General features: G+C 54.1%; 1 pseudogene across 1 annotated transcript; it reads left to right on the top strand.

The window, feature by feature from the left end:
* Positions 1–6,417: 6,417 nt before the first annotated feature.
* Positions 6,418–7,354, top strand: LOC309603198 (olfactory receptor 14A16-like; annotated as a pseudogene). The gene has a single exon. The product of its transcript is annotated as an olfactory receptor 14A16-like (transcript).
* Positions 7,355–7,785: the final 431 nt, after the last annotated feature.

Below are 7,785 nucleotides of genomic sequence, written 5' to 3'. Positions count from 1 at the left end.
GGGCCAGGGGATCCAGTTTGTACTGGGATGGGGCCCAGGCTGTACTGGCAGGAGTTAAAGGGATCCAGGCTGGACTGTGACAGGACACAGCCTGTACTGGGAAGGGATCATGGGATCCATTTTGTACTAGGACGTGCCCAGTCTGTAATGGAAAAGGATAAAAGGATGCAGTTTGTACTGGGACAGGGCCCAGTTTGAGCTGGGCAATGTTAAAGGGATCCAGTTTGTTCTGGGATGAGGCCCAGTCTGTGCTGGGAAGGGGACCAAGGGATCCAGTTTATACTGGGACAGGGAAAGTCTGTGATGGGAGGCGTTAAATGGATCCAGCTTGTACTGGAAGGGGGCTCAGTGTGTACTGGCAGGGGTTAAAAGGAACCAGTTTGGACTCGGACAGGGCCCAGTCTGTACTGGCAGGTATTAAATGTGTCCAGTTTGCACTGGGAGAGGCCCCATTCTCTACTGGGAGGTGTTTGAAGGATCCACTTTGTACTGGGAGGGGGCCCAGTCTGTACTGGGAGAGGTAAAGTGACCAGGTTTGTACTGGGACAGGGCCCAGTCTGTACTGGGAGGGGTTAAAGAGAACCAGTTTGGACTCAGACAGGGTCCATTCTGTACCATGAGGGGTTAACAGGATCCAGTTTATAATGTGACAAGGCCCAGTCTTTACTGGGAGTGGTTAAATGGACCCAGGTTCTGCTTGGAGGGGGGTCAGTCTGTACTGAGAGGGTTCCAGTGTGTACTGGGACTGGTCCCAGTCTGTACTGGAAGGAGTTCAGAAAAAGAAATCTATGTCATAGCTGAAAAAGTCTTAATTTCCAGCTTTTCATGATTTTTTAAGAAATTTTGCTGATCCCTGAGGGATGCTGCTAGTATCTGGCTCCTTGGAGGACTTTGTACCACTGACAGATTTGTTCCTGATCATCCAGCCAACTTCCCACCCACCGCATCATCCACTTCTTCAGTCCAGATGTCAACAATCTGCTCTAGGGAGGCCATGGGAAACCACATGCAAGGACTTGCAAAAGTCCAGGTACACAGCATGCCCTTCTTTCCCCTCCCACGTGGGTTCAGCAATCCTTTTCTTGTCCTTCAAGTGATGGAGATAGCTGCAAGAGCATTTGCCCTGTCACCTTCCCAGGGGCTGAGGTGAAGCTGACCAACCTGTAACACTCCCGGTCCTCCTTGCCCTTCTTGAGGATGGCTTTGATATTTGCCTTTTCTGAGGACCTTGCAACCTCCCTGATCTCTCTGCCCCTTCCAAGATGTTTGAGAGAGGTCTCATGATGACACCGGCCAGCTCCACCAGCCAGCTCCACCAGCACCTCTCTGCTCCTTCCCACACCAAAAGCCTTCTTCATATCCCACCCTTGCAGGGGAGTGCCCAGGACACAGCACACGCCAGTCCAGGTCCTCTGGGCTGGCTCAGAAGAGAGCCAGAAGTGATTTCTTCCTGCAGGCCCACAGCTCCAATGGTTTCTCTGCGCAGCTCACAGCTTCCCTGAGCATTTTTCTCAGTGCCCCCCAACCTTTCTAGTCCACAGGCTGTAGATGAAGGGATTGAAGAGGGATGTGAGGATGGTGGAGAAAAAGGGCTTTGTCAAACTGTCTCAGGAGGGCTGTTCTGGGCATCACACCCCCAAAGACGAGGGTGTCATAGAAAACAGTGGCACTAGTGAGGTGAGAGGAGCAGGTGGAGAAGGCTTTCTGCCTGCCCACGCTGGATGGGAGAGCTGCCCCAGGGAGGCATCTCTGATGCACACAGGATGACCATGTGAGCAGGAAGGGGAGGATGGGATCTAAAAAGCAGGTTATGAGAGCAAAGAGCACGAGTGTCACAGTGCCACTGCATGAGAGCTCCAGCAATGGGGTGAAATCACAGAAGAAGTGGTGCGCTCCACTGGGGCCACACAACTGTATCTGGGACACAACTGAAATTATGACTGTAGATGACAGAAATGCCCCTAGCGAAGGGGCAGCTGCCCTCTGGAGACAGACCTGCCGGTTCATGAGTCTTGTAGAGAGCAGGGGGTGGCACACAGCCCAGTACTGATCGTAGGGTGTTGTCACCAGTACTAAACACTCAGTGCATGCAAAAGGTGCAGGAAACAATACTAGCACCGTGATGAGCAGAGATGGTGCTGTCCCCAGTCATGCAGCTGGCCATCAGCTGGGGCAGGGTGGTGGGTCTGTAGAAGATCTCCAGGGAAGACAAATGGCCCAAGAAGAAGCCCATGGGGGTGTGCGGATGCTGGTTTGCCACCACGTGCATGACGATGAGGGTTTTCTCAAGCACAAACACTATGCAGGTCATGAGAGAGAGGGAAGAGATTTGCCTATGGGCTGGGAATGTTCCCCATTCCATAGGTATGGGGGACTCCATGATGGCCCCATTGCCCTTTCTCCACCTATGAGGAAGAATATTTGGTTCAGTTTTAGTTTAGTTTTATCCTTGGACTCCCTGGCAAGGGTCATCTCTAGGGAAGCTGTGGGTTTCCTAAAGCCTATTTCTAAATTGTTCCATTTCAAGTGAGCGTCTGCATCCACCTCCTCTCTGCTTCTACTAACTATGGAACTTCCTCATGAGTTCCCTCTTCACCCAAGCTGGTCTTGTCAGCTATGGACTCAAACCTGCTCTTTGTGGGAGCTTCCGTCATTGAAGACCAGCTGTACTGAGTTGTGCTGCCCTTCACTGCTGCCCACAGGATCCCCACTAAAAGCCCCCTGAACAGGCCAAAGTCTTCCCCTCTGAGGTCTGACACCTGCACTCTGCTCCTCTCCTTCCTCAGGCTGCTCAAGAGCTGCACCCCCCTATTTCAGGGTCACTACAGCCAAGGATGACACTGGTTTTCATGTCCCTGACCAGCTCTTCATGGTCTGCAAGGACCTGATCCAGGTGAGCATTGTCTATGTTGGTCCAGCTCGTGGCTTTCCTAAGCAATTGCTCCAACATCCTCCAGAAACCTATTGGTCTGTTTTCACAGTGCTGTCTTCCCCCTCCAATGAATGTCAGGGTCATTAAAGCCCCCAGAAAGAGCCCCAGGTCACTGATCTGGAGACTTCCTTGAGTTGCTTAAGTAAGAGCTTGTCCACCTCCTCCCCTTGATTGCAGGTTCTTTATATCCCGCCACGATGTCGCCCAAACTGGCCTCTCCTCTGATCCTCACCCACAAGGGCTCACCCAACCTGTTGACCTCTAGATTCATTGGACTCTTTGAAGAGTGTATCATCAAGAGAGTGAGTAAAAGATGGGGGAGAGGAGAACCAGAAGAAGGGGAGAACGTAGGCCCACAAGTGGAGACCCCAGTGCAATGTGCTGCTTCTTCATGCAGTGCCTTGAATCTACCGGAGAGAGATGGGACAGAGCTGGCCTCACTGCAGGGGTTGGGATCAGTCACTTGCACACAAGCACCGAAGGAATCGGAGATGCCGCCTGGGGTGTCTGTCACGCACCTGCTCTGAGGGGACGTGGCTTTCCTGCAGGTCCTGTGCTGTCCCTGCCAGCCACAGGCAGGTTTGGTGGAGAGCCTTGGCATCTCACAGAGCCCTACAGGCCTGTATTTGGCCATTCTGTGAGCTGCTGCCCTGCATTAGGTTGGGCTCCATGGGGATGTGTGAGACAACTCTTGTTACAGACAGTGCAGAGCTAGTAAATACAGCTAAAGGAGGGGAGAAAGAGAGAGACTTCTCTCTCCCTCGGGCACAGAACTGCATTTGCTCAGCTGAACACCTCTATGGGTGGCCCTGAACAGCGTGAGTAGGGATGGGTGGTGATGTCCTAAATGTGGGCATCTGCTGTCATTTCGGCTGGCATCCGCACCAGGCTGCAGGATGATGCCCCCAGATGTTTCCCAGTCTCTCAGTACTGCTCCATTATCCTGGACTACATCTGGCACCTCAAATGTCACCAGGGGCTTGTGTGTCAAATCCTGGTCTCCATCTCCATCACTGACATTGGGACCGTACAAAAGGAGAGTACACAGTGTACCCTAATGCCATCAAGCTATAAAGGGGCAGAACCCATCTGTGTTTCGGGAGTGACAGGGGCATGACCATGGGACTGTAGGAAAGGAGTGCAGGTGCCTATTTTTAACAGATGCCATGACAGAAGCAAGAGGATTCCCACCTCCTGGGGGTTTGTGGCAGGCATGGGAGGCAGCTGAGGTCCCTTCCAGCCCCAGCACTACAAATCCAGCATGAGATGCCTCCACTGACTCAGCTGATTGCCTTCCCTCAGCATGGCTAAAGGAGATGCCTCCCTGGCAGTCTCCAGGTGTCCTGTCTCATGATGGGCCAAGGAAGGGGGATTCTCAGACCTAACTGTGTCTCGGAGAGCAGCAAGGCCACTGCTGCAAAGAAACGTCTCTGCAGAGGTGAGACAGGCAACAGCGGTGATTCCTTCAGTCTCTTCCCAAGCAGGTTCCTGGAGAGCCCCAGGGACACCTGGAGGGAGCGCCGAGTGGGGTGGGGGCAGAGACAGTGACGTCTTGGGCAGGTCCCCTCCTCCGGGGCTGAGACAGGCTCCTGGGGTGGAGGGAGCTCCTGGTAAGCAGGCAGCAGTGCAGAGAGACAGCTCTGCCAAGGAGCAACTCCTCTGCCAAGCGCAGCAGGGCTCTGGGCAAAGGAGCAGGGCAGAGTGCGATTAAAGGCAGGCTGGAGTGGGAGGAGAGAGGAGAGCTGCAAGGGAAGAAACCTTTGCAGCCCTTGCCACGGTAAGTCTCTTGGTGCAGGGCAATGCAGCTGCCCTTGCGGGAAGGGTCTCCGAAAGCGTTCATAGGCTCCAGCCTGCAGGGTCTGTCAGGAGGCCTCCCAGCCCAGGGGCTCATGTTAGACCAGGGGGAAGGGGTGAAGGCAGGGTGTGCAGCCAGAGCTGCCCAGGGCATTTCAGAGGGGGCTTTTGCAGAGGAAGAGCAAGGCAGGGGATCCCTTACAGCTAAAGAGCTTTCCTGAGGCTGTGCTTTCAGTTTCCTGCTGTTTCAGGACAAAGGGGAAAAGGCGCTGCTGCGTTTGGAGGGGGAGCCTGAGAGTCCTGAGCTGCCACCCTGAGAGATCAGGAGGTCTGGTAGGAGCCAAGGCAACTGCTTGCATCCACTCCTCTACCTCCAGAGAGCACCAGCATCTCCTTTGCTGTCCTCAGCAGGGTTTCTCTGACCTGCTCCTTCCTGCCTGCAAGCGGGGAGTACCTCTGGAGAGTGCCTGGAACGGGGAGGTTTCTTCAGGTCAGAGCTGAGCAGACAGGAGTGGGTGATGGGGTCTGTGATCCCTGACAGGGAAAAACTGGAGGGCAGAGCAACAGTTCCCGGCAGGGATAGCTCCAGGCAGCAGAGACATGGGCAGAGAGCTCTAGGAACCTCCAACCCCAAATGCCATGGGAGGGAGAAGTTGGGAAGCTCCCTGCCATCCCCTCCAATGCAGACACCTGCCTCTGCACAAGACCCCTGCTCCCGTCTCCCACCCAGCACAGCCACTGCCCTCAAGGCTGTGTGGTCCAGGGCAGGAGTTGCCTCCTCTGCAGCCAGAGCTCTGGCACAGCAGAGGGGCATCTCTCCTGACACGTGGCCGCTTCCCTCTGCAGGGCAAAGGGGCTGAGAGCGACTGCCCTGGGCAGGGAGTCCTGCGGGGCTGTGAGCATCCCTCCAGAAGGGCACAGCTCTCCTGTAGGACCCTGGAGATGTCTGAGAGCACCCGATCTGCCCATGCCAATCTGCATCCTTGTCCTGTCCATCATGCTCTGCAGAGCTGTGCTGGAAGGAGAGGTGTTTTGAACTCTGCACCTGGCACAGGGCCCCTCTGCTCCCAGGACAGGCCAGTGTCTTTTGCAGAGCAACCTCTGGGTGCAGCCCTCCTGCAGCTGAGAGCGGTGCAAGCCCAGAGCAGCTGGGCACCAGGCTGATGGACAGAGCAGCCCTCCTGGATGGGAGCACTGATGGAGGTTTGCACTGAGGCAATGGGGCAATGGAGGAATTTGACCCTTTCCAAGAGCATTTCCCAAGTGGATGGAGCTGTCTGAATACTAAAACACAGTGTAACGGTACATATTTGCTGCACCTCATCTCCCACCTTCCTCTGGGGAAGAAAGCCTCCTTCTGGGCTTTTTGCCCTCTGCTCTAGTGCAGCACAGGGAACTCCTCCCCAGGAAGCCTCCCTCCAAACACCCTGGGCTGTTGCTGCCTCCATGGGTCATTGCTGGAAAGCAGGGCTGACCCTTCAGGAGCCCCTGGGGAGAGGGCACGGCTCTGCACAGCACACTCAGCCAGCACAAACCACAGCTGAAGCCTCCGAGCTGCATAACAGCCCCCCCCAGGAAAGAAAAGCACCCTTAGGTAGTTCACAAAGAATGAATGAAATGTGGCTCAGAGAAGATTCTCTGAATTTTTCTCTTTTCTCTCCTTTGGCAGTTTCCATGCCCAGAAGCAGCAGATGTCCAATGGCAGCTCCATGAACGAGTTCCTTCTCCTGGCATTCGCAGACACGCGGGAGCTGCAGCTCTTGCACTTCTGGCTCTTCCTGGCCATCTACCTGGCTGCCCTCCTGGGCAACGGCCTCATCATCACTGCTGTAGCCTCTGACCACTGCCTCCACACCCCCATGTACTTCTTTCTCCTCAACTTCTCCCTCATGGACCTGGCCTCCATCTCCACCACTGTGCCCAAAGCCATGGCCAGTTCCCTCTGAGACACCAGGGCCATCTCCTACTTGGGATGTGCTGCACAGCTCTTTTTCTTTCTCTTCTTCATTGGAGGAGAATATTGTCTTCTCACTGTTATGGCCTACGACCGTTACGTGGCCATCTGCAGACCCCTGCACTACGGGACCCTGCTGGGCAGCAGAGCTTGTGTCCACATGGCAGCAGCTGCCTGGGGCACTGGGTTTCTCTATGCTCTGCTGCACACGGCTGATATATTTTCCCTACCCCTCTGCCGAGGCAATGTCCTGGACCAGTTCTTCTGTGAAATCCCCCAGATCCTCAAGCTCTCCTGCTCAGATGCCTACCTCAGGGAAGTGGGACTTCTTCTGGTTAGTGCCTGTTTAGTCTTTGGTTGCTTTGTTTTCCTTGTGGTGTCCTATGTGCAGATCTTCAGGGCCGTGCTGAGGATCCCCTCTGAGCAGGGATGGCACAAAGCCTTTTCCACGTGCCTCCCTCACCTGGCTGTGGTCTCCCTGTTTATCAGCACGGCAGTGTTTGCCTATCTGAAACCCCCCCTCCATTTCCTTCCCAGTTCTAAATCTGGTGGTATCTTTTCTGTACTCAGTGTTTCCTCCAGCCGTGAACCCCCTCATCTACAGCATGAGGAATAAGGAGCTCAAGGATGCCCTATCTAAACTGGCCCAATGGGCGCTATCTCACAGACAATAACCCGCCTCCCTTTCTATGCACATTTCCCACAGTTTATCTTAGTCCACCAGTCTACCTTTTCCTCTTGTGATAATCCAAAGTATAGAGAATTTTGTGGGTTTATACTACTTATCTTGAGGCTTGATGTTATTGTGTCTGGCCCTTGTACCATACTGTATCAGATGTGGCCTGTCAGATAGCAGCTCTTCAGTAAAATGGGATCTCCCAGGTCCAGTGCCTGAAGGCCGGGCTCTTCCTCCAAAGGTATTTCCAAGATAATATCCAAGGAATTTGTCTTTTAAGCTGTCTGTTCTCCTCGTGTTCTCAATGTTTTAGGAGTTAAAGGTCATGTTACTATTTCATTCCACTGAGCCAAATGCTCTGGATTTAAAAGCTCTCTTTTTGGTGTCCAATGGGAGAGGAGATGGCCCATGAGCTCCCATTATCTCCTC

This window comes from Platalea leucorodia, assembly GCF_965183815.1.
Source record: "Platalea leucorodia genome assembly, contig: HAP1_HAP1_SCAFFOLD_24, whole genome shotgun sequence".
Classification (NCBI taxonomy): Eukaryota; Metazoa; Chordata; class Aves; order Pelecaniformes; family Threskiornithidae; genus Platalea; species Platalea leucorodia.
The sequence above is the reverse complement of the archived record's forward strand: the minus strand, read 5'-3'. Positions and strand labels throughout refer to the sequence as shown.